The sequence below is a fragment of the Anolis sagrei genome, chromosome 2 (genome assembly GCF_037176765.1).
Source record: "Anolis sagrei isolate rAnoSag1 chromosome 2, rAnoSag1.mat, whole genome shotgun sequence".
Classification (NCBI taxonomy): Eukaryota; Metazoa; Chordata; class Lepidosauria; order Squamata; family Dactyloidae; genus Anolis; species Anolis sagrei.
Window position 1 is genome coordinate 75,883,611 of NC_090022.1, and position 10,754 is coordinate 75,894,364.

The 10,754-nt window shown below is 40.5% G+C and overlaps 1 long non-coding RNA gene across 1 annotated transcript in view; it reads left to right on the forward strand.

The window, feature by feature from the left end:
* The window catches only part of LOC137096394 (uncharacterized), a 29,039-nt gene extending 18,636 nt beyond the window's left edge, over positions 1-10,403 (forward strand). The window contains exons 2-3 of the long non-coding RNA XR_010909431.1: positions 8,923-9,052; positions 10,270-10,403. This is a non-coding gene — a long non-coding RNA (uncharacterized lncRNA). The remainder of the gene's footprint in view (positions 1-8,922; positions 9,053-10,269) is intronic.
* The last annotated feature ends 351 nt before the right edge of the window (positions 10,404-10,754 follow it).

The following is a 10,754-nucleotide window of genomic DNA, read 5'->3' on the forward strand; positions in this document are numbered from 1 at the left end:
CTACTTCAACCAGAGAAGTCAGCCATAGCAGAGCACCTGATGAACCAACCTAGACACAGCATATTATTTGAGAACACTGAAATGCTGGACCACTCTCACAACTACCATGTCAGGCTATACAGAGAAGCCATTGAACTCCACAAGCATGTAGACAATTTCAACAAAAAGGAAGAAACCATGAAAATGAATAATATCTGGCTACCAGTATTTTTTTTTAAAAAAAAAAACCCTCTAAAATCAGGGCAGTAAATAAAGAGCAACACTCAAAAAGCAGGGAAATTCCAGACAAGAATCAATCAGGGCCAGCTAATGCCTCCCAACAAAGGATTCCATCAGGTAGCAACCAGAAAGGCTTTGAAGCTGCAAGGTCATTACATGCTAATCAAGGTGGCCAATTGCAACATTCACACTTGCCTCAAGCAGACAAGACTTCTTTCTCTCACTCTAGACATTCCACAGATATATAAACTTCATTTGCCAAGTTTCCAACAGATCCCTCAACCTCTGAGGATGCCTACCATAGATGTGGGTGAAACGTCAGGAGAGAGTGCTTCTGGAACAAGGCCACCCAGCCCAGAAAACTCATAGCAACCCAATTGTCATCTTGAACACCCCTTTGGCCACATATACCTTCATTTTAATCTATAAAATATCAGAGGGTGCATTATTATTCTAAACTACTGTAATTCAGATTGCCTAAAATTATTCCCATCTGTCCTAAAACCCGAAGAAGAAGAAAAAAGGTTCTGGTCCTCTAAAAGCAGCAATTTGTGAATCTGTGTAACAACACAGTGTGACTCACTTCAGTATGCTTGCCTTGGGACCTTTCAGCAAACCAAATGTAAGTACCTGTGGTCCTAGGGATGGGCTTGTTTTTGCCACTAAGTAGGGCATGGAGACATAGGCGTGAAATCCTTCCATTGCCTTACCTTCATTTCCACCTACCTATCTACCATATATCCACACTGCCTGGGGATGATGAAAGCTGTAATCCAATGCTTTAGGTTCATAAAGGGTAGTGTATACTTTTACCTCCCACCCAATTTTTCCTTTTCGTATCCTTTTTTTGTTTAACATCTGAAATACGGCAGAATTCTGGAGCTTTTGAAAGGTTGTTCGCTGTTTCGAGACATTCTAGTTAACAGAAATAATACATTAGTGATGTCTTGGTAATTTCTTCTCTCATGATTTAATCTTGCTGCCTATGTCCCTGTTAAAACCATAATAATATATCTCTCTCTCTCTCTCTCTCTCTCTCTCTCTCTATATATATATATATATATATGCATCTTTCCATCCATAAAATTTCTAGAATATATGCACAATTTGTCAAGCGATTTGTATCTAAATCACCTATTTGAATATATATAAAGCAAGAGGAAGAGCCATGCATTCTTCCAGGTGTTGCTGGATTGCAAGTCCCAGCAGGCCTATTGAGCATGTCCAATGATAAAGAATGCTGGGAGTTGCAACAGTCCAGCAACATCTGGATGTTTGCCAAATTCCCATCCTCTCATAAAGATTTTGTGCAATAAGCATGGAAGCTGACGGCCTATAAGAGAAAATGAACTGAAAGAGATCTAAGTACAAAAGAAGAATGCTGCTTGGACCTGAAGAAACGGGACATAATCTATGTTAAAATAAAATAATTAATTCTTAAGATGTCACAAGACTCCTTTCCCTCCTTCCTCCTACTCTTTTTTTACAGCTTCAATGTGATAGTCTAGGTCAGTTTTTCTCAACCTGGGGATCAAGACCCTTGGGGGGGGGGGGTCACGAGGGGGTGTCAGAGGGGTCGCCACAGAGAGAACCCTGTTATTTTTGTGGTTCAGAAAGATGGTGATAGTGGTTCACTTAAGACAGTGTTTCTCAACCTGGGGGTGGGGACTCCTAGGGCGGTCATGAGGGGGTGTCAGAGGGGTCACCAAAGACCATCAGGAAACACAGTATTTTCTGTTGGTCATGGGATTTCTCTGTGGGAAGTGGGGTTCAGAATGCTCTTTGATTGTAGGTGAACTATAAATCCCAGCAACTACAACTCCCAAATGTCAATTTCTATTTTCCCCAAACTATACCAGTGTTCACATTTGGGCATATTGAGTATCTGTGCCAAGTTTGGTCCAGATCCATCATTGTTTGAGTCCACAGTGCTCTCTGGATGTAGGTGAACTACAACTCCAAAACTCAAGGTCAATGCCCTTCCAATATTTTCTGTTGGTCATAGGAGTTCTGTGTGCCAAGTTCAATTCCATCATTGGTGGAGTTCAGAATGCTCTTTGATTATAGGTCAACTAGAAATCCCAGCAACTACAACTCCCAAATGACAAAATAAAATAAATCCCTCCATCCAACCCCTCCAGTATTCAAATTTGCGCGTATCGGGTATTTGTGCCAGATTTGGTCAAATGAATGAAAATATAGTTTATATATCAGATATTTACATCACGATCCATAACAGTAGCGAAATTACAGCTATGAAGTAGCAACGATAATAATTTTGTAGTTGGGGGTCACCGCAACATGAGGAACTGTATTAAAGGGTCACAGCATTAGAAAGGTTGGAAAAACACTGGCCTAGGTAAAAGATTTCATAAACCTGAGGGCTTACACGTTCTCAACTGCCTGCATTTCTTAACCTTTTTTTTTTTTAAAAAAAAAAGCTTCATTTCCTAAGATGAGCCCAGCAACAAGAGAGCAAATATCCCTCTCTCTCCTTCCCCACCTTTTGGGATTGGAGGGCTGGTCAGTGGTGTCTGTCCTTCCTGTCCATTCCTGCTCTTCTTGTGATTCAAATGCCATGGCTTTATCTGGCAAACAAATGAATGGCTCTGAAGGAATGTTTATGGGTGAGGGGAGATAAGCAACTGCATTCTCCAACTTTGCCCAGACCTGCTGAGAATGAGCTTCCCGGTCTTCTCTCACCTGCCAGCAAACACAGAGATGCTTCCAGTTAACGTCGTCGTCACCCAGCCTTTCAGCCTGAGCAGTGCAGGAATGTGTTATTAGAGGAGAGGAGATGTTTGTTACCCCTTTTCTTCTTGATACAGGCCTCTTGCCTTTGCGTCCCAAGCAGAATCCACACCATCCTGCCAAAGTACTTTACATTCTTTACAAGATGTCAGGAAGGCATTCATTTTTTCCCATTCTCCTCTTCTGAGATGAATTCCATGAATGCTACTTAAAGCATTTTGCTGCCACTCTACAACAGATTTAAAAATGCAGTTTTAAATTGACTTGTACCAGAGCAGTGAGAATAATGCAATTCTTCATGTGTGACACTGCAACTCCTGGCATTTTTTAATCATTGGCTGTTCTGGACATGGTTGCTGGGAGCTGCCATCCAAAAATGTCTGGAAGACCCCACCATATATAGCCACATATGCCATCCTATGCCATTAATGTACCTCTTCATTCTATTTCGGACAAACAGAACAGTCATCCTGCTAGAACAGGCATGGGCAAACTTTGGCCCTCCGGGTGTTTTGGACTTCAACCTTCAGAAATCCCAGACAGTTTTCCAGTTATTAGGGATCGTGGGAAGTGAAGTCCAAAACACCTGGAAGGCCAAAGTTTGCCCATTCCTCTGCGAGAAGATAAACAGATACAAAACTAAAATTAGAAATGGGAGTTCAAGTGCTCTGCAAAACCAATTGCAAAGCACTTGAACATTCTGTCTCAGGTCATGAAATATTAGTTCTTCATTGTCAACAAAATTAAAGGGCAATTGGACAGAGAAACAGGTGAATTGGGATATACTGTATTCACATATTCTAGTCCAGTGGCAATGGTTTGAATGGAGCCAATGGGTTCTTGGCACATTACATATATTAATAGACTAGTTTTCAGCACAGTCACAGACACAATAAGATACTCCTCATGCTTGCAATATGAAAACTATGAGTTTTCATATTGCACGTATATGTTTGTCTCTTTATTTCAGCTTGTATGCAAACCCCGAGTGAAATCTCTGTCCTTTTAACTTATTTTTATGTCCACTGTTACATTGATACCTATCACTGCTCTAACATATTTTGCATTTCCATTGTATTTCACTCACACATGTGTTGTACAGGTTGGGTCTTCCTTATCACGAATGTCAAAGTTGTCCAGAAGGACAGCTGAGAATGTGATACTTTTGTGTACACTAGACACAAACTTTGTTTCATGCACAAATATAACCTTCATGTAAGTTTGTAAGTTGTATATGAATCATAAACAAATCCCATGTTTGGCTTGGGGTGTATCTACACTTTAGAATGAATTCAGTTCATCCCCACTTTAATTACTTGGATGGCTCAATACTTTGGAATCCTGGGTGTTGCAGTTTGTTGAGGCACCAGCACTCTTTGGCGGAGAAGCCTAAAGACCATGTAAAACTACAACTACCAGGATCCCATTGCATTGAGCCATGGCAGTTATAATGGTGTCGAACTGCATTCATTCTAAAGTGTAGATGCACCTTTGAGCCCATTCCCAAGATATCCCATTATGTATATGCAAGTATTCAAAAATTATAGTGTTACACTTGTAACTAAAAAAAACCCAAACCCTCAGAGTTGTACACATTTGGAAATGGCCTTGTTGCATTTTAACTTCTTCCTCGCGGCTCCCAAAGTCTGACTGACTCAGTTCAATCACTATTACGTATAGCACCAGTTCCTATAAACCTCTTCTTTCTCCTTTTTCATAATGGTGAGCATCCCTGGCACCTCTGTTTCCTTGGCAATCTGTCCTCTTTAGAAATACTGGCAAGGTCATGAAGAAAACTCTATAAGTCCTACGGAAGTTAACTTGTTCTGACTGTTGGTGGTTGTAAATATAAATTAAAAGAAGCTTTACCACAGTTTCTGAACCAAGATATACCCTGCAGTATAATAAAGTGTCACTCAGGCTTGTGTAACAAGTAACATTATATTTACTTCAGTTCAAAAGATCAAACAGAGTAACAATATATACAGCAGTCTCTCTGAATTCACACAGAGAACAGAGGGAATAAACAGTCCTTTTTAAACAGTCTTTAAAATATGCTTCATGCCTTAGAAGTAATCAGGCTATAGAGAGTTGGCAGCCATTTCCTTCCTGGCTATCTCCAGTCAGCACTCTCTTCAATCTCCAAAGTGAAAGTGGCAGTTAAAACTGTTTGTCTCAGCAGTAAGACAGAGACAGCAGCCAATTAGAACTCTGGCTCCTGGCATGCTCAGCCAATCAGTTGCCGACACATGTCTTTCCAGTTAACCCACCACATCATGGCATCTCTTTACAAATCCTGACACTGACGACATGTGTGTTGCCTAAGCATGTCCAGTTCACTTGGCTTTTCCTATGGTCTTCCTGGCCTCGTTCAGTAGTGAGTTGGAAAGGTACTGGGAGCTAAAGAGAGGTAGATAATTTGCCCCCAAGGATGCAAAACAGATAAACCTGTAAGCATTTATAAAGGTACTTGCAAAATAATACCTTGTCCTCATTACATAATCCAGCTGAATTTAAACTCAGCACATGTTGTTTGATTTGAAATGAATCTGTTGATGGAGAACAGCGCTGGGAACTGATCACAGAGCGTGGGAGAGAGTGCATAGGGACACACTAAATATTCAAAGTAAGTTTCAGACCTATTATGCACTTTTAAATGGAAGTATATTTTGCAGACTTCCAGGCTCCAAAAATTACTTACTAGTCTTGTCTCCACTCACTTTCAGTGTATCGGCAAAATTAAGGGAATGTAAAGAACTAGCATTTATTCCATAAACAGTTGCAGGTGTGTGCTCATGCATGTAGTTTAAACTAATAAAACTTTCAAGAGAAATTATTAGAGAAGTTCACCATAGAAGACCAGCATATTTCTTCCGTAAGTTACCATAGAATTGTGTTGGAGAACATAGCAAATTCCCAGAGAGGAAACCTCTTTAGGAATCTTTAGGTCCTCCAGTGCAACTCTATGATACACTGGGACCAGAAATTAGCTAATTTAATGTCGTTCAGTCATACCCACAATTTTAGAGAATCATGATCCAACCAGGAACATATATCTAGTGGATAAGGGGTAGTCTCACTGCATTAAATTGTTTAGAGAGCCAATGTAGTGCTTTCAGTGACTCTGAAACCCAAAGGTTTGAATCAACACTCAGCCATGGAAAGCAATTGGGTGACCTTGGGGAAAGTCACACTCTCAACCTGAGAGGAAAACAAAAGCAATACCCCCCTAACCCTAACCCCCACCCCCAACAAAAATGTTAGAATTGACATTATGAATTCCAAAGATATTAAATCCAGGGGGAAAAAACAGAGGCTTTCAGTTGCCGTCGAGGAAGGCACATGGGTATGAGGAGAGCTTCATGTGGAGGAAAATCCCATTCCAGAGGCAGGCTGTCCCCACAAAACAGACTCTTTCACTTGCTGTCCATTTGCCTGGCATTCTGTGATGGGCATACTTTGAGGAGAGCTGGCAGAGAAAATCAGGGCATGCAAGTACATTGACACGGAGAGAAATGTTCCTGCCGGTATCCACTTGCCAGATTCTGAACATAAGCAACAACACGGGGAGGAAATGAGCAATATCTCTTTATCTTGATCTGAGCTAATCAAGTAGCAATAATATCTAGTAATGATATTGTCTAAGGAATCTTTGGATCTTTACATGCACTGAGTTGCAGCAGTTTAGCTACAGAGTGCTTAAGGAGTTTGATATGCATTCATTCTGAGACATTATCCACTCACTTTCACCGTCTCCAAATGTTCTGACCCAGTTCTTGGCTCAAAACAGGATTTTAAAAACAGATGAAGTGATAGAATTTTTTTAGAGGTGATATGTTTTATGACAACCATTTAAATGCACATTTAAAGCAATGTTGCAGAATAATATAAGCCAGTTCTGCCCTATTTCCGTAAGTGTATACAATGTGGCCTTGGTATCTGCTGCGGTTTGATTCCAGGACCCCCTGTAGATACCAAACTCCACAGATTCTCACATCCCATTCCATCCATACAATGCTATAATAAATTGTGTCCCTTATATAAAATGGCAAATCACTCAAACGAGTGTAAAATGGAGGGGAGGCTACAGCAAGGTATGCTGACACATTGGCATAGTGCTCAACATGCAGCAAAACAGAGGTTTGTTTTTGTGAATATTTTCAATTTGTGCTTGGTTATATCCACAGGTACAGAGCCTATGATACAGCAGACCAACTATACATGCAAAAGTCATAAAAGTTGGAAATACTATTTTTCCATCTGTCAGCCTAGCATAGAGATTGCGCATCATGGATAAACCTAGCCATACTATCTACATTCAGAAGTCCCACTTAAAGAAAAATACCACTGAGGTCACTAAGTCTATTGCGGCAAACCTGAGTTTAAAAGCAGACACACTCCCAAACTTTTAATCCTGTAGTTTGGGCAGATTGAAATCTCATATAGACCAGCATGGGCAGATGAATTCCCATCAATAGTTCTTCCCATCATTGACATTTAGTTTCTTGGTCCTCATCCAGTCTATTACTTTTCCTGGACATTGACTGAGAGCTCGTATCTCCACGGTCTATAACTTAAAAGCTCTCTCGATCCCTTGGAAAATGGAACAAGCAATCCAGTCAAGACCTTAATGTGTATACAATTTAAAGCAATTGCAAGCGATATGGAGTAATCATTGGATGACTGAAGGAAATAAGCTGTGCAATTCTGTTCCTGCAATGCAGGGCTGAAAATATGCAGTCCTCCATATGCTGTTGGACTAGAATAGAATCCTAGAGTTGGAAGAGACCTTGTGGGCCATCCAGTCCAACTTCCTGCCAAGAAGCAGGAAAATTGCATTCAAAGCACCCCTGATAGATGGCCATCCAGCCTCTGTTTAAAAGCCTCCAAAGAAGGAGCCTCCACCACACTCCGGGGCAGAGAGTTCTACTGCTGAACAACTCTCACAGTCAGGAAATTCTTCCTAATGACTACAACCCCCAGTATTCATTGCTGTTGACTATGCTGGGTAAAGCTGGACAAAGGTACAAATCCAAAGATATTTGGAAGGCTGCACAGTGCCATCCCTTGTTCTAGGTTGGATATCTGCCAGGAAGTATCCTTCAGGAAGTGAGAAAACTCCCCAAAAGTGGGATTTTCCATCATGGTCTTCTCTCTGCAACACCACACTATACTCCAGCTTTGCCTGTCAATCTATGAGAAGATTCTACAGATCGATTCTAGTCAAAGACAGATGTAGACTACAACTCCCATCTTAACCAGTAACATATTGGTTGGAGTTTCAAAGGCTTTGTACGTTATGTAGAGCATGCATTGTTTCTATTTTAGTGGATACACTGGAAGTGGAAGAGCAGCACTGCCTCCAGATGCCTCTGTTTCAAAGATGGGCATGCTGGGTTTCACCATCCTCATGTTGTTCTTGCTTTAATTCAATTGTGCTGCAGACATACTGTTGAAGCTACCGTTTTAGCAATCAGAAATGATACTATGTTGCCCCCCAAATTGACTTTTCAGGGCATTTAGGAGCATTTTCTGTTTAGGGTGAATACCTCAAACTGAATGCTATTGTAAGCTAAAATTGGTGCTGTATTGGAGACTTTGGGGTGCAGGGCAGACCAATTTCCTCCAGGGCCACATGATGCTAATGGGTTACAGGAGTCCCACCATGCTCTATTTATAATTTGATTTGTATACAGTCACTCATTACTCTGTACTTTAATCCTTTGAGAATGCAAAGTGGCACCTTTGTTGGCATTTCACAGGTGGTTACTGAGATCTTATGCTCTTAGGATAGAAACAGTTTCATTAATAATTACATGTGATAAAGATCACAAAATCAGTGAGCGTGTGTGTGTCAAGTGTAAAATAAGATGTATGAAGCTGATTGGTCAGGCAATTCCCAGGGAGCAGGCTGAGCCTGGGACTTTTGGTTACTGTTATATTTTTGTTCAGTCTAGGGAGAAGAAAAGAGAAGCACAGAGAGACAGATTTTGAAGTGTGCTCTCACTTCATGAGCTGCTGAAGGCGTTTAGCCACATGGACAAAGAAAGACCACTTTAAATCTCTCATGAAAGAACATTATGTGAGTTGATGCAACTGATCACATTGTACTTATGTTGTTCTGAACTACAAAGAGTAAACTACCTGTTCTTTATTGTTCATCTGCGTGGCGTATTTTCTTTCTCTGGCAAGGCAGTGTGTGGGCTGATCAAACGTGAACTACACCTTGTTTATTTTACATTACGCCACACAGTCGCTCATTACTCTGTACTTTAATACTTTGGGAATGCAAAGTGGCACTTGTGTTGTCATTTCACAGGTGGTTACTTATGCTCTTAGGACATAAACAGTTTCATGAATAATTACATGTGATAAAAATCACAAAATTAAGTAGGGCATTTGTGTTTCTATAGCTCCATTCTCCTCCAAGATGTGCAATGTTTATCTTAACATATAATTGTCCAAACTTTCCAAGTCATTGTGTGAGGAGCAATTTCTCACACAGTGTTTAATTATTTTAATTACTTTATCATTTTTTCAAAATCATTAATTTGTGGTAGAAATGGTGAGGCCTCATATGCATATTATAATACCACTAAATCAGTTACAATTATACAATAAAGGTTCCTCATCAAGTTACAATAATAATATCATGTATAATAAAATGTAGCTACATCTTAGTAATTGTATGTACTTATTATTTCTAAGTAGCTGCCATCAAATTTTTAAACATGTGTATGCTGTATTTTGTCCTCTGAAAAGGAGACAGGGCAAGTACTGACTCCAGTCGGCCGTCTGTTGACTGCAGGTGACCCAGGTTTCTTATCTCTTACTTGCTCAAACTGGAAGGATGACCAAAGGCAAGGTTTCACAATCCCCTAACATAAATCCTACTTCCCCTAAATAATCTTCTAAATGCAAAAAGCCCCAAAAGTTCTCTACGTAGGCGTCTGATGCTCTCTTATCTCTCCTCCTGTCTCCAAAGATCAGGGTGAGGCAAGGAGGGTGCATCTGCAGTATAAGGTTTGAAATGAAATGTGATCCAGTGACATATGATCCCCTTTTGTCCCTTCAAGCTCAGCCTCCTCTTGACCCATCAGATTAAAGCTCTCCATCTTCCAGAGAGATGTATTTGCAGAGACTTTGTTGTTGTCTTATATGGGAAATATGCAAAATATGTAATTCCTTTGCTGCCCTTCCTGTTTTTAAGTAAATAAGTACTAACTTTATTTATGACTTTATTTTCATGCCTTTTCTAAATGACCTTCAGCATGGAATTTGCCTCTCTTTTTTCCACAGATGCCCCACACTGAGTCTACATTGTAATCCAAAGGTGGTCCTACAGCCACAAAAGACCTCAGGCTCTTTTTGAAACCCTGATCCACCCAGGCTCCATTGATCTGGCCTTTGTCTGGTGAACTGCTGTCCTGGAAGCCCCCATAAGTGAATATTTGCTTTTCAAATAAATCACTGAACCACCCAGGCTGCTTAGTGTTTTCCCCAGAAAAACTAGAACTGGGCTTGTTTTTATTCTCACTTGCCCCATTTTTGGCAATGTATATATATTTTACTAGTCTGTTACCGGGAACAGTTCAAAGTGCTGGTTAAGACCTTTAAAGCCCTAAATGGATGAGTTCCAGGCTGTTTGGCTGACTGAACCTGCCCATATGAACCTGCCGTTCCAATCATATTACAATCATTTCATGGCTGCCTATTGTACTGTGCTACTCTCCGAAAGCTTGGTTCCAGAGCCAGGTTTATAGTTTCTTTCTAAAGGTCAGAAG